The 24,680-nt window shown below is 40.7% G+C and overlaps 1 protein-coding gene and 1 long non-coding RNA gene across 3 annotated transcripts in view; both read left to right on the plus strand.

Annotated features, from left to right (window-relative positions):
- Positions 1-21,996, plus strand: part of LOC149918268 (uncharacterized) — a 41,154-nt gene extending 19,158 nt beyond the window's left edge. Inside the window, exons 2-5 of one of the 2 annotated variants that reach the window (XR_016466494.1) lie at positions 18,826-18,951; positions 19,459-19,506; positions 21,321-21,421; positions 21,523-21,996. This is a non-coding gene — a long non-coding RNA (uncharacterized LOC149918268). The remainder of the gene's footprint in view (positions 1-18,825; positions 18,952-19,458; positions 19,507-21,320; positions 21,422-21,522) is intronic. The other variant, XR_016466495.1, reaches the window with a different exon arrangement.
- The window catches only part of PPARGC1A (PPARG coactivator 1 alpha), a 344,564-nt gene that overhangs the window by 205,464 nt on the left and 114,420 nt on the right, over positions 1-24,680 (plus strand). The window lies entirely within an intron of this gene.

The raw sequence follows: 24,680 nt of genomic DNA on the forward strand, positions 1-24,680 counted from the left end.
GATTTTGCCTGCTATGCAGGAAAGTGAGGAATGCATTTTATGGAGGGGCCTCATAATAAAAGGACCCACCAGCTGCCTTGGCTGCGCTGAGCTGAGGTTGTAATACTGGTGGCACTGAAGAGAGAGAATTCTGTTTTCTTAGTGAGACCTTGATCATTTATTGCTAATTGCACTTAAAGCTTACTGAGTTTAGCGCAGTGTTTTCCACCGACTGTATAGGTTGAAGACCATAGGTTACATTCAGAGTCTGCAGCTGCCTGCAAATTGATGCATTGTTCTGATAGGGAAGTTCACAGTGCCTCATAGCAGGGCATCCACACAAAAATACAAAGGGAGTTAAGTACCTCAGACCACCACCCTAAACAAAGTATTTCAGTTTGTGCTCTTTCAGGTTTGCATTCTGCTCCGCTCTCCTCACAGGAAAGGTACTAAAGAAAAGTAGGAAACTAAACAGGAAAGGAATAGTTAACTATTTGTTTCTTGATGATAGGTGGGAGAATTACATACAACTAACAGAGACTTGATTTTTTTTGTGAAGGCAACACCTTTATTTTACCAGTGCTTTCATAGAATCATAGAATGGTCTGGGTTGAAAAGGACCTTAAAGCCCCCTGCTGTGGGCAGGGTCACCAACCTAGACCAGGCTGCCCAGAGCCACTTCTAGTCTGGCCTTGAATTCCTTCAGGGATGGGGCATCCACAAGGTGATATGTATATATGTATACTTCGTATATCTATTTATAATATATAATAATAATATCTATATGTATCTATTTTTTATATTTTTATATACTACTTACATTTTCCATAAAGTGAAGCCTCTGGTAGTTACACAGGGATGTATGCTAGCTTTTTTGAACCTATTTTTCAGAAAGGAGGTAGAGAACTATCAGGAGCTATTGAGGAGTACCTCATCCCTTTGATTCTCTTTGTGAGAGAGATGGCTGATCTCTGTGCTGCCATCTGAGGATGGTTCATCTCCATGAAGCCAGTGGTTGATGGCACCAGTGGTTGGTGACATACTGAAGTTCAGTTGTGGTGACAGAGGGTCAGCAGCCAACCTAGTTTAAAAGCCCTGTTTTGCTACATTCAGTATCTAATTCTTACCTCTGCATGCAACATGGTGAGAAGATGGAGGGATTTACCAGGGGCCTTAGAAACTCATTGTCTATTACTAGCAGCAGGTCTGGCAGTGCAGGCTGGGGCTTCTTTCAGAGTGAAGCACACTGTGCAAGTAAACTGACTTTTCATAAAGGAGAAATGTCATGACTTGGCATTAAGTCACCTCCTCTGTAGCCAGACTCCAGCCATTTGTGTGCTGTCTGCTGTATAGCCCTTCTCTGATGTTCATCCTGGCTCACCTCTAAATTCAGTATATTAACATATGCAAATATTCAATTGCATAAAATCTGCTTTTTTTTCCCCAGTTGTTCATTAATAGTGAAGTGATAGCAAACATCTATATTTAAAAGTTAGTTTATCCAGCCTATGAACAGTAGAAAAATGTTGTCTTGGCCATTTGTGTGCTTTGGTTGCGTAATAATAGCAGCTGAGAATCTAATCAGATCTCTGTGCAGTCCTGGTTTTATTTTACAAGCCTCACTTCCAATGTAAGCCCAACATGCTATACTTATGTCTTTGACTGTACTGTTTTCTTCCAGCGTTTTACTGTTTTTTTGTGTGTTTAATAGGATATTTCAAGGATCTGATTCACTTCCTGCATGACATGAATATCTCTCTGATTTTTAATCTCACTTTCTATGAAAGTAAATAAGAATTATTTGTATCTCAGGAGGAAAATTGAGATGTGGATTTTTTTTATTTTTTTGGTGCTCCAGCTCTATTTTACAGGTTAATGTATGTCTTTAGAAATATACTTGGTGACTCTGTCTATGGGAATTATTCAGTAGAAGACAACTGTTCTGGTACTGAATTCCACTATCCTCGAGATTTTGCTGGCAAGAGTGGGGAAGAGCTGTTTGCTCGGTCTTACTTTCTTTCTTCAGCTTTACTACTGGAGGGAGTACTCCTCTGGGTATCCAGAAGGGCTCCTTTTCACCGTTCTTGGTTCCGTTTTCTGTGTGTCAGTGTTGGGAGATGAATTAGGTAGAAGAGGTGAATCTACTCCATTAGATAGGGTCCAAATTAGTGAAGATAATGAAGGGTTTTTTGAACTTTGGGGAAAAAAAGACAGTATGCATTAGCGTTTAAATCTGTGAGTACCAACTAAGTTTTGTATATGCTATCACTTAGTAGGAAAAGAAAGGATGTTGAAATACTTTGAGAAATTAATGATGAGGGATGCTTGAAAAGCTTCATGTCAGAAAGGTATTGCATTCCTTACTGCTATACTTTGGTACTGAATTTAGCTGGTATATTTTGGCACCTCCATCAGGTTTTAGCCTTTCCTGTTGGTCTTGTTGCTGAGGTGGCTGGTGAGAGGATCAGCATCAGGGCTATGAGTCACTCTCCACATGCAGGGGACCCAGGGGACAGAGGAATACTTTGTGCTGCTGGTCCAGGAGTGTTTCGAAGCTCCAGGTGCTCTACATATTTTCCCTGATGCTTGAATGAATTCTCAGTGCCTACAACTCAGGCAGCTTCTCCACCTGCAATCAGATCTCTGGTCAGGGTTGTGTCTGAATTATGCATAGCAGTGTGGCGTTTGAGAAGGGGATATTTCACTTGAAAAATTGTTTACTTTATGGCAAATCCAACTAGTGCAATATTTATTAAATGTAATAATACAAGTCATGGCATACCTCCTGAAATTCAGCTTGATAATGATAATACTGCTGTTGTGATAGGCACACAGCAGCTGATTGAACAAAGAAATTAATTCAAATAACATGTTCCTAACCTGTGGTTGCACAGGAATACTGGTCTAGAAAGCTAGTGCTGGCATTGGGTATAATGATGGACTATGAAAGCATCCAGCTTGGGATTCTTCATCTGAATCCAACATGAATCAGCTGTCATGATCTGAGGTCTTTTTAGAATTGTGTATGATGAACTAATGGCCTTAGCCCATTTCCTCTTATATCCACATCTCCAACCAGGCAACCTTTTGGGGAAGTATCAGGAAGAAGATTTAGCATTAAATGGGCATAGGGCTGAACTTTCTCCTTTGTAGCATGGAATTTGTTTCTAGCCACAGTGTAGGTTACAGGGAAGACTTTGGATTCCTGCTGCAGAGGTTCTATGGATTACTTTGGAATGTGAGACCTGGGACTGCCATTCCTATGGGAAGCTGAGTGAAGCTATGTGTAAAGGAGTGGAATGACTCTGAATGATTGCTGATGAGCTTCTAAAACATTAGGTGCTAGAGCTAGTGATTGAGATCAGAGCCAATAAATACTTTAATAATAGCTGTTTCACTTTTTTTTAAGTGCCATTTTATTATGTTTTCATTAGGAAAAAAAAGTTCAATACCCTGTCAGGGCATTACATTGCAAGTCCTAAGCTCCTCAGGGTTTTAGATAATGCTCTGTCTTCAGATGTTCATTGTGTTCAGTTTTATCTCCTGCTGAAATGCATGCAACAGATAGCAAACTTACAGTTCTTCGGTGAAAGTTAGATGTAGCACATATCACAGTGAATGGATGCCTTTTAATTTTGGAATTACATCCATCATGTAAATGTTATTTAGAGTAACAGGTGTTTGGAGCAAGCAAGTCATGAATATTTAAAAGAACAGACCACAAATGGGAAGCCTTCAGGAGGCTTGCAGTCTAGCAGATACTTGCACATCTTATATCATTTTTATAAAAGTACTGCTGCTGATCCAATAGTGACCTTTGTAAGTTGAAGTGTTGATACCTGGCAATATTATGCAGCCTTTGCTGCTTACTACAGGCTTGTAAACACCTCAGTATGTTCCTTCTCACTCCTACTCAGCTTTTAAACCTACTCTTTTTCCACCCATGAGGAAAAGTCTGTCTAGGTGCAAATGTAGGATGAGTACCTGGATCAAACTTCCAGCCACATATGAAGTGGTCTGTGTAACACTTGAGCACCAACAGTGCCCCAGTGCTGCTTCCAATGTTTTTCTGAAGGGTGTAGGACATGTGTTGCGTTGCAGTTGGCACAGTCATCTGGGAAGGAGTCTTGCTGTCCCTTCCCACAAAAAAACAGTGGGAAATATGCGTTCATCCAACCATGGGCAGAGGTTTGGAGCACAAGGAATAGTGAAATGATTTGGAGAAAGCTCACACCACAGCTGCAAGGCCAGACCTGACTGCCCACTATTCAGGCTGGCCTCATCACGTAGACATAGCCCAAACAGCACCTACCAAATCATTGCATGGTGAGACAGCATGCGCTCTCCTCAAACACAAGATAGTGCTTTTTCTGTTTATGCCATCTTAACCATCCCAGTCTGAGGGTTCTCTTGCTTTCCTCCCATTTTTAATAAAACATAGTTGCGACTGGTTAGTTTTGTTCTCCCTCATTGTTGCTGAACCACTGCTTCAAATGCTACTTCATTCTGTACCATCTGCACTTTATTTTCCTTAGCTGCTCTGCCTATAACTGTTTGCAGTAGAAAATACCCATCTGTTAAAGGATGAGGCATTAGATAGAGAGGCAGTTTTAAATAGGTATTACAGGCATGTCAAACTAAGTTAAACAGAAAAGATTAGACAAAAAAATTGTCCCAGGAAAAGCTAGATGGCATTTCATTCTCATCAAAACATGAAAAATAATCAGAAGAAGGGTAGAAGGAAAAGGCCATATAATCGGAGAATCTCCCATTCCAGATTAGATTTCTCTTGTAGTCCCAAAATACAGTGATCTAACCATGACATGAAGATGATGATGTGCAATCAACTGTATCAACAGTTTCACAGATGTTTCTTTGTAGTTGAATGTTAATGAAATGCAGAGATGTGCCTTATACATTTTCTTTTCCTTTCCTCTAGTCCTGATTTTCTCATTTGGTCCTGTTAATAGTGGAATTAATTTATCTCATTTAGTACCTGAAGAACAACAATTTTCAGCGTGCGGTTTCATGAATCACGATGGTAGGAGCACTGTGTTTAAGAGGGGCCAAGATGGAGCAATTGGGAAGGTTAAAAAATGAGTTAGCTTGCAGAACAAAAGACTGCTATTGGAGTATATTGGAAAATCTTATCCTGCTGCCTGAGAGCCTGACAGTTTTAAACTCCCTCGTCACCAGGACTGAATTTATCATTATTAAAAGTACTAAGTAACATGTCATTGCCTTTGTAGCTGTAAGAGATAATTGCATGCTACATACTTTAAGGAAACAAACTGAGGAAAAGACTATTTACATACACTAGGAACATGCACAGATTAGCTTCAGCTGGCCTGTTTATACTGTCAGCCTGTATTATATTTGAGATTAGATAAATGTACATAAATGTTAGGCATAACAAATATTTGGCAGTGTTTCTCTGTCCTTGCATTTTGCTCTTTGTAGTCTATTAGAGTAGTTGCCTGAGAAAACTAGAGACAAGGAGGTGTTTAACTCCTCAGAGCACTTGGGATAAGATAATGGCCAAGCAGAACACTCTCATACTAAATCACAATATTTGGCATAGTGTTCCTGTTTGAGTTTTCAGGATGGAATACGCTGTAGTAAAAATACTGACAGTTCAGGAGGAAACATGATCAGCTTTTTATTACTTTATTGCTGTTGTTTTCTTTTGCATTAGTAAGAAAAGATCATTCAGTTACTTGTCTTTGTAAGTAACTGATCCATTTACACTGTGAACTGGGAATAATACAGTCAGAAAGATCTCAGTGGTCAGCATTGTCTATTTAAATATTTAGCATTTTATTTTGTAATTTCCTTCTCATTTTTTTATTTAACTGTATTGATTTTTCTTCTATTTTAACAACATCAGTAGAAAAAAAAAAAAATGCAGCATGTTGCTCTATTTCTGCAGCATTGCTGTACTGGTACAGTAGCAACACAGCATTATTCTCAGTGGCTGACTGAGGGCTGGGCAGTCCAGAAGGCAACAGTGATCCTGTGGCTCTCTCTGGGGTTTGTGCTGTCTCCTGCTCCAAAGATGTATCCTCAGAGCCTTGGTGGAGGAAGGCACTAATAAGCTAGAACAGGTCTGGAGAAGTAGGGTATCATTTCCCTTTTTTTTTTTTCTCTCAAGGTTTCTTCTGTGTCATATGGTGATGATTAATGATCATGAAACAAACAGTATAGTATTTGAAATGTCTGTTTTTTCCATGCATATATTTCTAAATGGATTATGCATCTTTAGGTTTATGCATTATTAGTTCATACCAACTAGTGCACAGAAAACTGGATTTAGTTATTTTACAAATGGCCTGTATTCTGGGCTGTCCAGTGTAGACGTGTGCTGCAGGTTTTTTTTTCAGAGGCCCAACACATCCCAGCTGCTATTGTTTCCACTTCAAACAGTAAAAGTAATAAATAGAATTTTATTCTCCCAGTGCTGGTGCCTGGCCCAGTACATGAATCCTGGGCTCTCAGCCCTGGTGCAATGAAGCTCCAGTGGTTTGTGTGGACCCCTTTAAGTCCAGAAGTACAGATGTGACAGACAGGATTGAAGGGGCGTGGGAGTATATCTCATGAAGGAAAAAGAGCATGAAGTTACTGAGAAAATGGGATCTCAGAATTAAGAGTGTAATTTCAGGTGTTGTGTTTGGACAGACTTGTTTTAATTTTTGCAAGTCAAAATGAATGAGTAAACAAATTTCTGACTTTGTATGTTGATAGTCTTTGGCTCTCTTTGAAGACCTATGAAGTACCTCCCATGGTGCACTAACCTCTGTACAGAAAGCTTTAGAAGCCAACTAGTAGGCAGACTTTGTAAGAAACCACTACTAAACTTTTTACAAGAGGAGGATTAGTGGAATCTTTGCCCCCAGACTGGGAAGTACTGCTTCAAGTGCCCTAGTTACCAAGCTAGCAACTTGAATTTCTAAAATATTTCCAACTGTGAAACTTTAGATTGCCTAAATCTATAGTAAATACATCTGATCTGCATAAGGGCTTTGATGCGAACACGGTGGGGCTGCGCTTGTTGCCAGATGCTATGAAAAGCTCACGTGCATTTTATCCATTTTACTGAAAGGAGAGCTGACCGTTAAGCTGGAGAGAAACCTCTCTGAGATGCTGCAGTGTGGGTGCAGCCACCGCCTGGCTGCTGTTTGCCTTTACAGGACCATAAATTGCACACTCCTCAGTCTGTTCCTCCCTCTTGTCTCCCTCCAGAGTTCTCACCATATGTAACACCTCTGCAATGAGAAAGAAGTGGTGTGACATTCCATGATGTAAATTGGTGCTTTTAATATAATTTCCCCATTGAGGCTTTTCTGTTTGTTTACTTTCACTGTTTGTGTTGGATGTTTGTTCTCTGGAGATTGTCCAAGCAGAGTTTTTCCTAGGTTATTTATTAGAGCTTTGCTGCACCATTTTATTTATGTTTTAAAGTGCAGAGCTTTAACTGGGATTGTCTCACCAATAGTTGGTGCTGAACCCTCAGAAATGTGATATTTTGTCTTGTCATTTTAGCAGCTTGTTGCTGCAGACAGGGAGGGTTGACCCATGCTGTGATCTTCAAAAGAGATAATGGAAGGATCTTCTGAAGATGATGTCAATATTGCTGATGTTACTTGCAGAGGGATTCCAAAATGGACAGCGAGATGTATTTCTCGGAATACAATTATGCTTACACTCTTCCAGTGGAAGGCAGAGAAATATATGTTCAAGCCTGTGTGTGCTCACCTACTGCTTCAAAGGGAACAAGAGGATGAGGCAACTGGTGACAGTGAAAAATTCAGTTACTGAGGCGTGGAATGAGAGTCTGAAGGTAACTGCTGCGAGTGCTCTGAGCAGGCTTGTGGGAATTGTGACATCATGGACCTTTTTACTGCATCATGTGCCCAGTGGAAGGACAGAGTTTGAATTGTGAGCGTTGGAAATGGTTTTTTAATACGGAGGGTACGCTAGGCTCACCGTGTGGGATTTTTTGAGGCATGCGAAGTATTAAAATGTCAGGTAAACAAAGGCTTCTACGGGTCCTTCCATTTGTACTGTACCTGTACAATCCAGCAGCTCCTGCTGCCTGTGAAATTAATAATAAGCAAAGTCAATGCTAAATGGCCTCAAGCAAAAAGGCAAAAAATCTTATAAAAAATTGGGATCGATGTGATACCTCTTGTGGTATAATGTTGAGCCTTTGTTTTCTTTCCCCCAAAATCACTTTGTCAGTTATACAGCAAAGCTTTTACTTATTTCTGCTAATGGAAAACTGTGATAACAATCTTTGAATAATAGGGGTTTAGAAACATCAGCTCCTGAGTCCTCAATCCAATGTTATCAGTCAATGCTGTAGTTTTCTTTTTGAGAGGTAGCGGTCCTAGAGGCTGGGAAGGAATCTGTGCCACCCAGTGTATCTTGAAGACTTTTTTTTTTTGCATCTCAGATGGATTATTAAATGCAAATTCAGCAAAGCAGGGGAGGAAAAGCCAGATTATTTTCCTTTTGAGTTTGCTGATTAGTCAATTGCTTAGTTCATGGAGGATGCCACTTGTGTCAAGTTTCTGTATACTTTCACAGAACTGGAGCGCAATACTTACTGTATCTCAAGTGAATGATTTTTCAATTAGCCTGCAGTTCCTTGGCTGTATTCCCTTTGCAGTCCTGCGTGGGTGATGTAGAGCAAAGGTTTAAGGGGTTTGGGACAATTTATGATGTTTGGAGAAGCTATTTGTCAAGAAACAATATCTGCAACAACTTTTATGTCCAATTTTAGTCCTCAGACTTTTGTTTATTTTTATGGCACTATTTTCTGAGGTGTTAAAGCTAACTTTAAGGTATTGTTTAAAATGGGGAGCCGAGTGTGAAGGGGGGGGGGGGAAGTCAGTGTTAGAAGATCGAGATATCAGGGGGCACACCACTCTTTTTATGATAGAAGTGCACATAGGAGCACATTGGATTGGTTTACTCTGCCAGCCAAACCGAGAAAGAAAAGAAAGATCAGAAACATTTGAAAATGAGATCATACAGCATGTGAACTATACAGACATCTTGCCCATGTTTTTTTTATGAGAAGTCTTACTGACATTTGAAAAGTAGGGACCTGTTCCCTAGTCTTAAGGTTGACTGACATTTAAGGGCAGCGTAAGGCATGATTTCCTTCCCCTCTTTTTAAATTGAAGTTTTCATAAATCAGGGCGAGCGAGAAGCCCGGTTACATCTTGCAAAGCGTTAAGATCTGTGTAGGAATATGGAAAAAGTAACCCATGACATTTTAAGCACTTTGCTTAGTCTTGTTTTGTTCCACATCTGTGGAGGCGTGGGTATGGAGCTGTACCTTGGCAGGGAAGGGAAACCTGAAAATGGTTGCATTTCAGGTCTTTATCGCTGCAGCTCCTGCACACAATTATTGAAATCAAAGCAATCTGGGGTAGCCTGAAAGTGCTGCTGAGGAAACTGCTGCTCTGCAAGTGTAATTTGTGCGAGTGCTCTATTTCCTAACATCTTTACTGGGATGTAGCAAAATGCGTAAGTGGCTTCAACAGACCTGACACAAGTCTAGATTCTGCCCTCAGCTGTGTTTTTTCCTTCCTGACATGCAGGTTCATTTCAGAACAGCTGTAGGACTGGGCAGTCCTGTGTCCCCTCACCTGATCCCACCCTAAACTGCCCTCTGGAGGAGCTGCTCTTGGGGTTACGCTGGCAGGAAACAGTTGCAGTCTTAAAGAGTAGCGTGTTTGTTCATCAAGGCTGGAGAGGGGAGGAAGTGGGAAGAAGTACCATCTTGGCAAGCTGTTTCTGTCTTGCATGTGGTTGTGGCTGATGGCATCATAGCAAATTCTTATTTTACATATCATAAATGTGGTCTGAATATGTACTGAGGTTATATAGAAAATATAACATTTATTACAAAACTACTGAAGCAAAGTATTTTTTTTATTTAATTCCAGGTAGGTGCTCATAATTACAGAGACAACAACTGCTTTGTTTTTAAAGAGAGATTCTCTGAAGTATCTCATTTCTTTCTTTGACGTCCAAGCCAATTTAAAATGGTTGTGTGAAAGCTTGCAAAGAGATTGATCCAGAAGTCTCAGATAATCAAAGGCAAGGTCCCTGGAAGTTGCTTATGCTGGAAACTGGCATAAATGCTCTGTGACATGTCCAAATTGGTTTCCGAGAGAGCAAAGATGCTCTTCAGCTGATCCTGCTTTGGTGATGGTTATGGCCAAATGCTGCAAACAGACATTGAAGCTGGTTTAGGACAATTGCTTTATAAAGGGTAATAAAGAGCATCAATGGAGGACATTAATATTTAGGTGGGCTCCTGCTAAAGCTCTCAGAAGAAGAGTGATATAAAGTGACATAAAAATTCCTATTGTAATTTGGGTAGCATAGAAGAGTGACTAATGAACTGCATTGCTTTTATAGCTAAATAGACGGAGAATAAGACTGGTTTTAATACATCACCACTACACAATTATCCTGGGAGGAATTTATATCACTTTTTTGTATTTCATTTGCAGTATCATATATTGCATGTGTGTATGTGTGAATAGTGGCATCTTTTGTGCTGAGGAACAAAGGCTAAACAGTTTGCCTGAATTAATAATTGTGCATTTATCTTTCTCTAATTTATAAATCTTTCTACATATGTATTTTTTTAAAAAATTGCTAACCATTTATTAAGCCCCTTTTCAGCAGCACAAAAGGTTTTTCAAATTTCTGTTGCAATTACTTCTTAAAAATAAACACCAGTAATACAGAGCAAGCTTCTCCACTGTTCTGGCATTAGCCAATGTAGTGGGAGGACCATTGGGAAGCTATTTATGACCCTGCTTCTGAAGTGATTATTGCTAAAGGACACCAGATAAAAGAAAATAGTTTCAAGGTTTGCCTAACGTAAGGGCAAGCTGCTGTGGTCCTGCTGGACATCATCAGTTTTCAATCCCCAGGGGCACCTTTGCTCTCCTTCATCCCCACGATTCCAACTCTCAGCAGTGCTCCCAACTTTTTACTCATCTTCCAATGTGAGCTCTCATGCAGAGGTTTCTTCCTTTCACTTGAAGCCAGCTGAACCCCCTCCTCCAGCTGGGCAGGTAGGCATGCTCCAGCTCTGTGAGCCATCATGGAAGCTCAGAAGAATAACAAGAGAATTGCAGCCTCTCTCTTTAAATCATAGATACGGATTAGCCTAATATCAACTCTGCCCACTGTACTGTTCATGTGCATATTGTCGTGTATAGTGCTTCCTTGAAACAACCCACTGGAGGTGCTGCAGCAGCATCCAGGGTAAGCAGAAGAATTCCAGAGGTCTAGGGCCCTGTGGCACAGCCTGATCTGTGAGACCTGCTGTCCTCATTTTTTGGGCATGGTATAGGAGTTAGAGTTTCAGTCTGGAAGTGTTTTCCAGATTTCTGGTGAGTATTTAATGATGTTTGACCATGCAGGACAGTATTAATATGTTTTGAGAGCAAGGTACCTCCAAAGCTGTAGAGTCCAAACCTTCCATGCAGTGGAAAATATTCTGGATCTCATACTCCTGCAGTGAGTGCTTTAAACCATAAACCCTTGACCTTGGCTTTTTATGAATGTTTTGTTACCCTTCAGTTCTTTTGGGCAATCTTTTTTTTCCTCTTTACTTATGCCTGGTTGTAGGACTCCAAAATAACTTCTTTGCTTGTGAAAGATTGCTTAGAGAGAGAGATTTTGCCCAGTGGAAATAGACCAACAGTGACAAGCAAATCTTAAGGCTTTTGCTAGACAAAAAAGACCCTGGGTAATCCAGTAATGGTGTAAAAAGAGATTTATTCTGGAACAAACTCACATGGCAGAAGAAAGCATCCAGCTGCCTTCATATACCTTGAGTTGTGCACATGCAGAACACAGTGAGGACTGAACTGCAGTGCCCACTTAAACTGCCTGAGGCTTTGATGCTCATGGGACTGCATGGCACAGCTGTGGCACCAGGTGGGAAGAAGTCCTATCAGAGTGGAAAGGTGAGGGCCACCTCCAGTTTTCATCTGTTTCTTCCTTGTTAGGAATTAAAATCTGGATAGGTTTTTTTTTTCTTGCTGTAATGTGTGTGAGTGAGGCACAGCTCTTAGCTCCAGTTCAGACAATGCTGCTTCACCTGTTTTGAAAGGGAAACAAAGATACCTGAATTCATCCCACCATGGAACAGCCTCTGGCCCCCTGAGTGGATAGAAGGTCCCTGTTGTTGGCCCTCGGCCACTCGTGCTGTGGGCATTAATCCTGCCCACTGCAAAGGGGTTGGAACTAGATGATCTTTAGGGTCCCTTCCACTGCAAGCTATTCTATGACTGACTCTTCAGTTGGGTAAGATCACCCTCAGCAGTTGTCTGTTTCTCTCACAGTCTCTGTGGGAGCCATCATGCTGACCCAGGCAAGTCAGCTGTGTCCCATTGCTGACAGGGTGAGTTGAGGCCTCAGAGCTAGGATGGAGATACTGAACAGAGAATAAGGGAATCAGCCAGACTGTCACAACTGCTGTGGCACTTTGGCCTTGCTTACTTACACTCTCCCTTTCCTGACTAATGTTTGGGCTTATTTATTCCAACTGTTATGCTGGTAGTACAGAGCTGTGATGGGAAAAGACTTGGTCTATCACCAAGCACTAATTTCAGATAATTAATACTTGGCACCAGAGAAGCACTTAACAACCATGACTGGAAGATGACTGACAAAAAGTCCAGGCATGGCATCATCTAATTATTGCTTGTTTTGTATGTGCCAAAGTCTTAATCATTTGTTACTTTTTCTAGAGGGAAGGGAAATGATTACAAGTTCCTTATGGGAAAGAAAGGTACCACTGGGCTACCATTAGCAATGCCATCAGTACGAAGGGCAAAATATGCTTGGTGATCTTGCCAGCATTATGTTCACCAAAGCTGGGCTCAAGATGTATAAATATTATTCTCTGCTGATGGACATAAGTAGCCCTCTCAACAACAAGCCTCTCTGTATTTTCTAGCCTCCTGTCCTTGTCCTTCATGTCGTTTCTGGACTGTAATGTTTCTGGTAGGACATCCTGGTAGCTCCTTCTCAGCTGAACTCCCTGAATCCCTTACTTCCTTAATTTTAATCTCCTTCTCAGTGTTCAAGTCAAAGTTACTGCTCTGTTACCAAAAAAAAAAAACAAAAACCATAACAAACAAACATAAACATAATAACCCACCTGGTGAGGGTTTTTCCAGTGCCTCACTGCTGTAAATTTAATCTGTGTTTTTAATATAAATGAGCTATCTGTTTCAGCTGGGAGAAACTGAGCACAAGTGACAGCGTGGCTCAATTACTGGGATTCTCACTGCTAGGCCAGAAGTTTGCATTTTCATTAGTCCCATGCCAGGATGTGGCTCATCCCCAATGCTGCAACTGGGTGTTGTGCTACTTGAGGAGCTGCTCTCTGAATGAATGTCGCATTGAAGTGCCTTTTGCTGGTGGCTGGTGTCCAGGTGGAAATGGAAATATCCCAGAGGATGATTTTTTCCTTCTCTCTCTCTTAAAAATAAGAAGGTATAATCCTATTGTCCTCGAAGTATTTCCTCTTTCAACAAAGAAGGCACTAATGTTGAAGCCTGTTTGTAAGAGCCATGGGTAAGCGCACAATGGCTTCTCTGTTCAACTAAATGATCACTGCTGGTGGTTTAATGAAAGGTATTCAAGGTAACTCGTATCATAAAGGCAAATTATAAAACCTAGTTGTATCCTGGAAGAGAAGAAAACATAGAAACAAAAACCCAAGTACTGGGTTTCATACAGGATAGCTCATTAACTTAAAAACAGAGTACGAATGTAAATTATAACCCTTGTTATTACTCATAACTACAGTTCAGACGATAACTTGGCAGTTTGCCCACAACTCTTTTATAAACCAGTAACCTCCGGAATAAATTATACATCATACATAATACATAATTGTCCTTAAAAAGGCAATAATTGTTCTGAAAGGTACAGTTTGCAGCATATTTCACATGAAATATAAGCCACAAAGCCAGCCCAGTTGCTGGGGCTCTAGGTTAGTGAATAACCCATGTGCTGTGTGCTGAATGCTGCGGCAGCTTCTGCTCTTTACCAGAGCCCTGGTGTCCTGCTGTGGGAGTGTGGGCTTTGTGTCTTCTTGTTCTTAGCTCCTATTTTTAGCAGCAGTGCTAATTTGGGTGGGCAGGAGGGGCTCATTGTCTGAAATAAATGCAAATGATGAGGAGAAAATTTAATTACTTGGCGGCTCTATAAGCTCATGTGTAAGAATGTTTCACAAAGCCAATACATGTCATCTTCTCGTGTTCTCCTCTGTCAGGGATTTCTGTGCCGTGTCTAAATTGGTCTGGAGTCTTTAATTCTTAAAGAATTCCCATTTATGTTGCATGTGTTGTCATAGAAGAGCCAATATCCTAGGGTAATCACGGGAGTAGGGGGTTATCTGCCAGAATCCATCATTCTCCCAGGAGAGGCCACTTGATCTGTACTCAGTTTTGTTCTGAAGGGGTCTTCAGAACAAAGACATCTCCTCTAACAGAAACAACATGGAAAACATCCTCTACGCATCCCAAAATCTCTTTGTGTCATGTTTGCTTTCCCTGCTTCTAATTTCAAGAGCTTTTTTCCTTTTTCTGTGTGTAAGAGTTCAAGTAACAGCCTGCAATTTGTAAATTTCAAATTTTGTTGTTGCTGTCCTACTGAAATGGCTGCATCTTAGAGGAGGATAAGGTGATTCCTGGCTTATCTAGGTACATGCATGCTCTTCCTATTCTTATTGTGTTATTCAGGTAAATAAATAATACACTGAGAGTGCAACATTAGAAGGAGCTTTGGTGTTTGTCCTGCTAATACCTCTTTTCTGAGGTACTTGTTATTTCTATGGAGTACTGTACTATCTTGGTGTCAGTGAAATGCTTTTAATAGCATGCATTTAGCAATAAGATTCATTTATAGCATTTTTGCTCTCTGCCCTGTGCCCTTTTTGAAAAGCATGCTTCCTTATGGCTTTTGCTTCTGTTTTTTTTGATTGGCAGTTCTATGTTAATGTTCAGTTGACAGTGTATGACTTTCTTTTTATGATCAAATTTTGAATTAATTCTCTTTGCTTGTAGATGCTTGCGTAAGATAGACAGCAAGAAGGTCATGTGTACTTTGTCTTCCTTTTTTCTTTGTTTATTTTCCTTCGCAAGACACATTACTGGGAACCTTTTGCATGGGACTTACTCGGTCGCTGTAATAATTGGTACAGGAACATTATGTGAAGGTCTTACTGTGCTAAATAAACTAGCTTTTTCTCAGAATGAAAAGATAAATGGTGGGACCTGAAGAAGAAAACTCTTTAAAAATGACCTATAGTAGAAGATACATAAACTACAGGAAAAGTACCCACATATTTTTATCACTGTAAAGAAAGGTCGCTATTTTTCAACCACTGTAACAGAATAATAATATGTTCAGTTAGCAAAAACTTGTACAAGTGAATGTTAAGATGCTAATAGATGTTGCAAGCCAGAACTTGAACAGAGAATTCTGCTTTTCTAATGTGGGTGTGCTGCCCTTCAAATGATTAGATTCTGTCAATCAAAGCCTGTTTTCAGATATAAAGCTATTATAGCCTGATCTTCCTCATTTCTGAAGGGCAACCAAACTTGAACGCTCTCAGTGATAAAATACTGGTTACTTTATGCCCTTATTTTATAGATGGGCTTTAAAACAAATTTAGTCTTAAACTTTCTGTGGAAATAATTTGAAATACAATTTGCTATGCATTTATTCATCTTCTCTCCTTTTGCTCTTCAGATTTTTCCACTGATATATTGATCATACTGGATAAAAAAGGTTGTCTTGTAACCACTTTTCACTCTGGCCCATCTCCCCATCCTGTCTTCCAACTGGGCTTCCTCTAAGCTGTCTAAATGAAGAGTCTGCAAGAAAACACATCTTTGTTACTGAGGTAGCAGCCTGATTTTAGTATGCTTAGTCTTGGAATAAGGTTAACCTAGAGGTATAGGGCTTGTAGAATGACTGACTGCAGATCTAAAGTGACATGGAAGTCAAAACTCTTTGGTGATCAACACAACCTCTCATATTCTGTCTCTGCTGTGCCTTGAATTCAGCTGAATTTCCATCCATGGAGGCTCCCCCATGCTAAATGGGAGAATGTGAGAGAATGACTCTGGAATAGCCCTGAACACAATCCACCTACAACTTCCATCCTGGGTCAAGGTTTTCATGGTTTCTCATGGTAGTGGTCACCAGAGGCAGCAGTCACATAGTTGGAGAGAGCTAAAGAGCTCTTGATCAAAACATGTGCAGAAAGCCCTGAGATTGTACCATTCGTAGTAAACATTAGTTAAAATCTCTGTGTTTTATGGTATATTGTTGTATTTTTTCTATGTGGAACACTGGATGACGATGAGGTTTTTGTACAAACCTGTGGTAGTGCCTGTTTAGATGTCTTAATGATGCTTATTAATTTTATTATAGAAAAAGAATTGATTTAGAGATTAAAGGCACAGAGTCAAAAGTAAGACTGAATTATCTATTCAAGCTCAGTATTTTTTTCTTTTTTGAGCACTTGATTTCAATATTCCTACTACAATAGCATGAACAGCATATTTGGGAGCTGTGTGTGTTTTTGAGCAGATAATTAGGGATGCCTCAGGCTTTGCCCTTGCTCTCTTGGGTGCAAAACTCTTGCTGTCTTTGGTGGTACAACACAAATGTCTCATCTTTTGGGATAGGACACCATTTCAAGACCACCCTTTATAGGCCACTTTACACTGAATTTACTCTACAGTTGGAGAGCTGGGCAAAACACTCTTCTTGCACACAACTTCACTGCTGACTGGGTGTACTCCCAGCAGAGCATTTCACCCCTCAGTCCCATAGCAGTCTGTTTGCATTGCTGTCTGATTTATCTCAGCCTTCAGACAACTGCCTTTTGGGTTTGTCCCTCAAGGGCAGCTCTTCTGTCATCCCTTCTGTCTTCATTTCTCTTTGCAGAAAGCTGTCTGCCAGGGCTTGTAGCATGCAGGGTGCCTAGGTGCAGGCTGCCTGCTCCTGTGGCATTATGCTTCCCAGTGGTGCACCGGCAGCTTCCAGTTAGCACGCCCCTATCAGCCAGAGCATGCCAAGACATAACCAATCCCCACGCAAGCAGTACCCTGCTTTCCAGTCAGAGTGAGAGCAACGCTTAGGAGGAATGGGGTTTTTCCCTGTCTGAACCGGGAGGATGCATCCCTGTCTAAAGCAGAGCCCGGTGTTACCCGCTGTAGCGCTTCATCAATGCTATAGCTGAATTACTGCATTTCATTCTGCTGGGTGAAGCGCTCCTGTCTGTGCTCTACACGCTAATTAGAAGCTGACACCCAGCTGAAGCAGTTTACATTTCTTTAACAGCTTTTGTGGCGCTGTCGTGGGGAGTTAGGTCTGCCTGAAGACAGAGCTAGAGCAGTTCAGGCTCGTGAAGGGGATTACCCTAATTACAAGTGAGCAGCACTCGGGGCTTCTGCCCTCCATCCCGCTCGAGCCAGCAGTGCTGGCTGCAGGGTGGTTGTACAGGAGGACTCGGCGAGTGGCTGACCGGTGACGGTCGCGGTGTGGTGACTCCGAAGTGCAGCGTGCCCTGAAGTGAGACATCTGCATACTGGCTAAGTTAATCAGCTTCAGGGTGCTGCTGCATTTCCCCAAGTGCAGCTGCACTGTCACTGCACTTAGGAGTGCTGTCACTGATGTTGCTTGCCTTCATCTCTTCGCTTTTATTTTAATCATGACCTCATTATTTACGTAATTGTGATTCTTGTTTTATTTATTTGAGGTGATTTTCCTGTGGTATCACTGAAGAATGTACCCACGGAAGTCTTACTTACCTGTCTTCCATGCTCCCTCCAGTACCTGTTTGTATTCTGAGACTGTAGTCCAAAGTGATGATAGTGAGAAAAGGGTTAAACCCAAGAAATACAGGTACATCCTGGATAGATGAATCCATTTTTCCACTAATTAATAGCATACTTCTAACAATGGAAAGCTATTAAAACATGAAAGTATGTTTTGTGAATCACATTTATCAACCTCTATACATGCTGAAGTTCCATTATTTATTCTGTATTTTTAACGTAGCTTATGGATTTTTTCATTCAAATGTAGAAAGGAAGTAACAAAAACATTTTTTCCCCTCCATTTAAGTATATATTCATGCAAAAACGAAAATGTAATAAGAACAGTACATTTTTATGTCAACAGTAACCTTTCTGCAGCGTTCTTTAGATAAAACTGTGAATATTGGAAAAGAAAAAAGAAAGATAAGTGGTTCCCTTATTCATCTTAGTCCAAAATCTATTTTACCCACTGCTGGTTGTTGGCATTGTTTGATGATATGACACAGGAACAGAGTATCAGATTATCAGAAAAGGAGATTCCCAATTTAATAGTTACTTGCAGAAATCAAAGTGTTTTTTCCTTTATCTTAACATCTCAAAAATAAGTAGCTGTTAAATTTCAAATCATGTAGTCTTGCTGATTTATCATCATATCATGGATGCACTTAGCTGTCTAACATCAGGGAATCCAATAAGTCCTGTCACATAAGAAGAAAAGAGGAAATCCTATTGGATAATGGTTTACATTCTCCCCTACAGTGATTTATTTCTGTCACAAGACTTAATTTTATCGCAAGGCAGATGCTCCATCTATATCAATGCAATACATTCCCGCGTTCATTTGTTCCACGCAAAAATTGCACCTGATATATTTTCAGATGCATTTTGGCTTATTTAGTACGTGGAGTGATTAGATGGTGTTTAATCACATGTGTAATTTCCAGTTTTTGTAATTCCCAAGCACAGTGAAGCCAGGCCCACGTGAAGGAATGCGATATTAAATTAAATTGCACGGAGCAGCAGTTACCACTGCAGCTGGTGTTGGCGTTGCGATCCCTGGCATGTCGTGGCAGGGCATGTCAGCGAGGTAAGCAGAGCTTATTGGGGCGATCAGGTCATCGCCTGAAAGCCAAACTTAGTCTTGCTTTAATTTCACCAAAACAAAGAAAAAAAGTCATCACGCCTTTTTGTTGGCAGTCTGCGCTGGGGACCCTCCGTAGTTCCCCCAGGTGCAGACAGCCCCACCGGCATGACTTCTTTGCCAACGCATGTCGGACCGGCACTGCCCCGCCTGCCTGTCACTTAATGCAGATTATGCTCTCCTGAATAATCATCTTTGTTGCAGGGGCAGCTGAGGCCCACAGGTTGGGACCCTGCGTGGCTGCTGGCCCTGGTGCTGCCCACAGAGCAGGACTGCATCTTGCTGCCCAGAGTGGGGCGGGACAGGGGCTCAGCCCCCCTGTCAGCCTGGGCACGTGCTGCAGGAGCAGTGCCTGCCAGCTGCCCCTGACACAGTCAGCGGAGCTGTGACCTGCGGGAAGTTTCTTGGCGTTTTCTCCCTCCTTTCTACTCTTCCCTTCTCTTCTTAACGTAGGCCCTGGCTGGCTGCCCCTCTCTGAGCATGGAACGCAAACAAGTGCAGGTAGGTTTGATGGGGAGTTTCCCAAATCCTCGGTTCAGCAATAGCACTGCAAGCGAGTGCATAGATGGAGAAAGAGACCAAGTTAATGACAATTCTCCAAACAGCTGTTGTACGATTCAGCTTCACTACTTCAGTTAATTAATCAGCACCTTGCTGGCAACTCTGGGGGAGATACTCGTTAGATACTGGTAGCAAACAGACAATGCTTTCATATCAAATATGTTCAACAACATCTAATACAGCGATAACTTCCACAAAAGAGGGCAGGGAATACAGACTCGTGCAGGTGCTCATGAAGAAGCTTTTAATGTGTGTGTACACATGGGTGTGCTGCATATGCTGCTTGCTTTGTTACTGCTGGCTGGCGTGGAGCACCAGGGATAACAACTGCAAATCCTCACATGCTTGTTAGGATCATTTCTTTCAGATGATATTCCTGTGTATGCATTTATAGAAGCGCTGCGTGTGAGCGCGCACCACGCATTGGTGCGTTTGTGTGTGATTACGGAGTAGGTGATGCATTCTGAAGTCAAGTACTCGGCGTTTTGCAAGATGAAAAGAGGCAAACTTAAATCCGTTATGCAAATATATCTTGTAGAAAGTAAGAATGTGGCCAAGGCTTATAAAAAAAAAAAAAAAAAAATCGGCCTGCAGAGTGCTGAGTCTACACATTGTGCTGGAAAATGGCTGTTGTCTCAGAGATTTCCCTCTTTCCTCTCTGGCTTTAAAAAGAAGATACTTTGCATCCTACCTACCGAGTCAATAGCGGCATTCATATTTTATGAGGAATAATGCACAGAAACCTTAAACCAATGAAATTACATCCCTACATTTGTAGTATATTTTATATTTTAGTACAGTCCTAAAATTGCCATTAATGAACATTAGCTTCAAGTTCAAGACAAAACTGGCTTTTAAAAAATGTTACAGCCCTGTTATGACAAAAATTTCCTTCTGCCACGCTGATTTACTGTTAAATTGCAATTCAGTGCACTGTAGTTCTTTTGCTGAGACCTCTTCTCTTTCTTTATTCACTTTTCTGATTTAACCCTCTTGGAGGGTAGGCAGTAAATTGCAATGAAAATGACAGCGCTTAAGAGACTGAAATATATCTGCTGTCAAATGTTCCATATATGTTCAGTTTAATTTTTCAGTTGACTTTATTGATTTATTAAGAATGATAATAGCCTGCATATCACTTCATATACATAATTGTCACATAAATCTCCAGCATTATGGACACGTAATTGTGTCCACCGTAGGATACAGTGAGCAGGTTTGATGTTTAATGCAGTGCTGTTTGTGCAGCTCAGCGCCGAGTTGTTTTATGGGTTTGAGGGTCATTCTCTTTCCTTTGGAAGCATTACCAAGTTTCAAATGGTGGCGTAACCTCAGTTGGACCGGCTGCTACAGCTGTAGGAGTTACCAGCACTCAGGAACAGGCTTGAAGTTGTATTAAGCAATTTATGTAGACAATTTATCCAGTCTGCCGCTATGTACTGATGTAGACAATTATAGCTCCAGCTCTTTAATGAAACTTACATTATGGTAGAAAGAATATCATAGCTTCTATTATACTCATGGGAACTATAAAGAGAAATGTCCTTTTTTAAATTAGCTTTACGGCGCTGAAGCTTTTATGTATTTACATGCAAGTACACTATTAACCCAAACTACTTGTTTTGAACTCTGTCTGTCGTCAGCTATCAGGAAGTGACACAGGCTGTTAGAAAAACTTCTTTTGTGTCTACCTTTAAGCATTGTTGGAATTTCCCACTAATGGTGATCCTTCTAAAACTTCCACTTTGCTGCAGTTGTTCCCACGGCAGCAAGAGCAGGATGCTTTCTTAATCCTCCCTAATCTGTAGCAGAAACCTCAGATAAAAAAGGACTTTTGTCTAATCCGCCTTCTCAGGTAAGGTTTACTTTAGATTTGAGCTATAAATATCTTTCTTTACTTTGTTCTTCTGAGAAGCAAACTGTTGAAAATGGTGCGTGGATTCATTCATTCTTCAGTTGCCCATTGGAGAGAAAGATCCTTTCTAACATTGAGAAGAGAGGAACAGAGAGAAAGCTCTTGGTGTGAGTTCTCCGTCTGGTGAATTCACTCAGGAGCAGCCTGTGTTGCAGAGCTGCCTTGCTGCCTTGTCAACCACTGCTGAGCGACATCCCATGCTGCGGAGATGCTGAGCGTCAGGAAGGCTCGGTGGCCATTTCCAAGGTTTAAGACATCCATCTGTGCCTAAATTAGTTGCCTCTACCTGTTTTTTCTTTATCATTACTCACTTCAGAAACCTTGGTTTTAATACTTCAACAATTCAGCTTTACGTTTATGCTAATTCCCTCTTATATAATGAAAATAAAAATAGCGCTAGGAAATGGAGATATGGGGTTGTGGAGAGACCGTATGCTTGGCATGAAATAAAATTCACAGTTTTACCATTGACTTCTGTCAACTCAATATTTCATCTACGATTTCTCTATTTATGTACTCTGCATGTCTCAGATATTCTTAAATCACAGTTGTTCTTCAGCTGAAGGCCAATCTAAGCAAAAATATACTCACCAGATTGTTTTCCTTCTTTCCCTATAATGAAACTAGATGAAATAACTTACGGCAGTCCATTTTTGTGAGTAATTCATGTCTGAGGGTGATGTTTGGAAGGGAGGAATAGTTAAAAGAATACTGTAAGTGCATGGGAAATGGATTGGAATTCAGTGATGCAAAGGGATGTGAAGTTTATGCGCTGTCTTAGTACTTTCAGTTATTTCTGCTTTCTTTTGCAAACTTTTGGGAGATTGTAAATGGATGGAAGAAAATTGCTGGTCTGAATTCACTGTGTGTCCAAAACCCAGCTTCAACAAGTTTTCAAAAGCTGTTATTCCTCTGGAGCACCGTTATGAGCATGTCTGTATGTGGCTGAGGGCATCTGTACAAGATTGTCACTGAGCTTAAAAGGAAAGTACGTTTATGTCACTCATGTGTATGACTTTTGCACATAATTTTCCACACAGCCCCAGATCTTCATAATAGCAATCCCTGGATATCTTTGGCTGTTCTAAATCAATTTTCCTTTCTTTCTCTTTAAAAATCTACTGAAAAAAGGATCCACTAAAAATAAAAGGAGAACGTCACTGCCCTGAAAATAGAGTACTTCTGAAATGTGCGTATGTTTTCCGTGTGCTTAATACAGGGGAAAGGTAAAGGGTAGATTTTATAATCCCTTGTAACCATGTGTGTATATCATAGACATAAAATGTATATAAAATTAGAGAGGAAAAGGTTGAATTTGGATCTATAGTCTTTTGGAGTCAAAGATTAACGATGACAATGTCATCTGATAATGAGAGGCTAATGGGGCTAAACTTCATCAATTAAATCCTTTCTCTTTTATAGATTCATAGATAATGCCAGAAGGGAGTACTGTGAGAATCTAGCCTGACCTCGTCTTGTAACATATACTGTCAAACTTCCTGAAATAATTCTTGCTTGAACAAGAGCATTTCTTTTGGAAATAACGTGTCCAACCTTTATTTAAAATTGCCACTGACTGAAAACACCTGAAAAGCTTTGATAAATTGTTTGAATGGTTAATTATATCTCTCTGTTAAAGGTGTACCCCTTCTTTTTCCTCTCTGCTGAACTGAGAGACCAATATGCATATTTTCTTCCCCAGATTGCTTCTTATGGGCTGGGTTTGATTCTACTTTGTCCTGGGGAGCTGAAGTCTGCTCAGTTCCTCTCCCAGTGGATGAACATCTCGCATCCTGCTGAGTGTCCCCAGGGGGATGACCTGCACAAACTGAGGCTTTGTGGGCTCCTTTGTACTGTAGAAGCACACAAAAATAACAGGAATCACACACAGATGGCTGGATCCCAGGGTGGAGAATCTGGTTCTCCAGATCAAAAACCTTATTTCTCACCATTGTTTCCTTCCTAGATTTTTGTGTGGCTTATCCCAGTGTCGCTCTACACTTTGTACATTTCCTACAGGATAAGCTCTTATTGTGTTGAGTGGAACATATTTTTCTGTAAAATTTTATGAAAAATATTTGTTACATTTCTGATTCTGAAGCTTCAGAAACAGCCTGGAGTAGGAGGCCGGTAATGTTGTCAGTCTGCTTCTGATGGATCAAGGTTTAGAGTTTAACGCATTGAGGAATGAGAAATGTCCTCTTGGTTCCAGCAAGAGCTGACCCAGCAGTGCAGCACCTGTCTTTTTCCTGAGAACAGGATTTGGAAGGGAACAAGGACGCCCTCAAAACTGCTGGTCAAATGAGGGTTTTCAGTTCAGTTCACGTTTTAAGCCCGGTAAATATTTATGGCTTTTTCTGTAAGCTGAACAGCTCTGAGTATCTCAGACGTTTTTGGCCTTTCATCATCTTCATTGATGAGGATCAGCATTAATCAGTTTAGGAAAAAGTCTCTGCTACTGCAGTTTCCAGGTGCTCCTGTAGCAAATATCTCTAGAATGGAGTCCTACCTCAGTGTCACGGGGCAGTTAAAAAGTCAAAAACACAGGAACTTTAATCTTCAGTGTTCCTGGAATGTGTGCTACTGCTCCTCAGCACGAGCTCTGTCTCCAGAGGACAGCTGTGCTTGTGTGCTGTTCTGAAATGGCAGATAAATGGGGTTACTTACGTGTCTTGATGACGAATGACAGTTTCTTATGGATAATGTAGTATTCTAATAATTACTGCAGAAAAATGATGTAACCTAACGTATATTACTTCTGCTTCCAGTAATCTTAACGTTGTGGCAGTAGTATTCCGTTTAATGGTTGCATTAATACACGTATGCTGTAGATATTATGGTGCACTTGCATTTATATCAAATACTTTGCTGCAGTATTTACAATAGTATTACTTTCAAAATTAGGGGTGACATTGCCTGATTTCATGGATGGGTCATACCTCAAGTATTAGATTTCATGGTTTGTTATAGATTATTAGGAAAGTCATATGTGGAAATTATTTATCTAGCTTAAGTAGTTATCAATACACATTTTATGAACAATAAAAACAGACACCAGTCTCTCAGCAGTAAAGCTATTTGGATACATATTATAGCATTTGTATTGAGGCTTCTGACTTTTTGCCTGTTTGTAGATATCAAGTTTAATCTCTTGTAAGGGAGTTTAAGCTAGACTGAGTAGCATACATTTTCCAAGGAC

This window comes from Phasianus colchicus, chromosome 4, assembly GCF_987193195.1.
Source record: "Phasianus colchicus chromosome 4, bPhaCol1.hap1.1, whole genome shotgun sequence".
Classification (NCBI taxonomy): Eukaryota; Metazoa; Chordata; class Aves; order Galliformes; family Phasianidae; genus Phasianus; species Phasianus colchicus.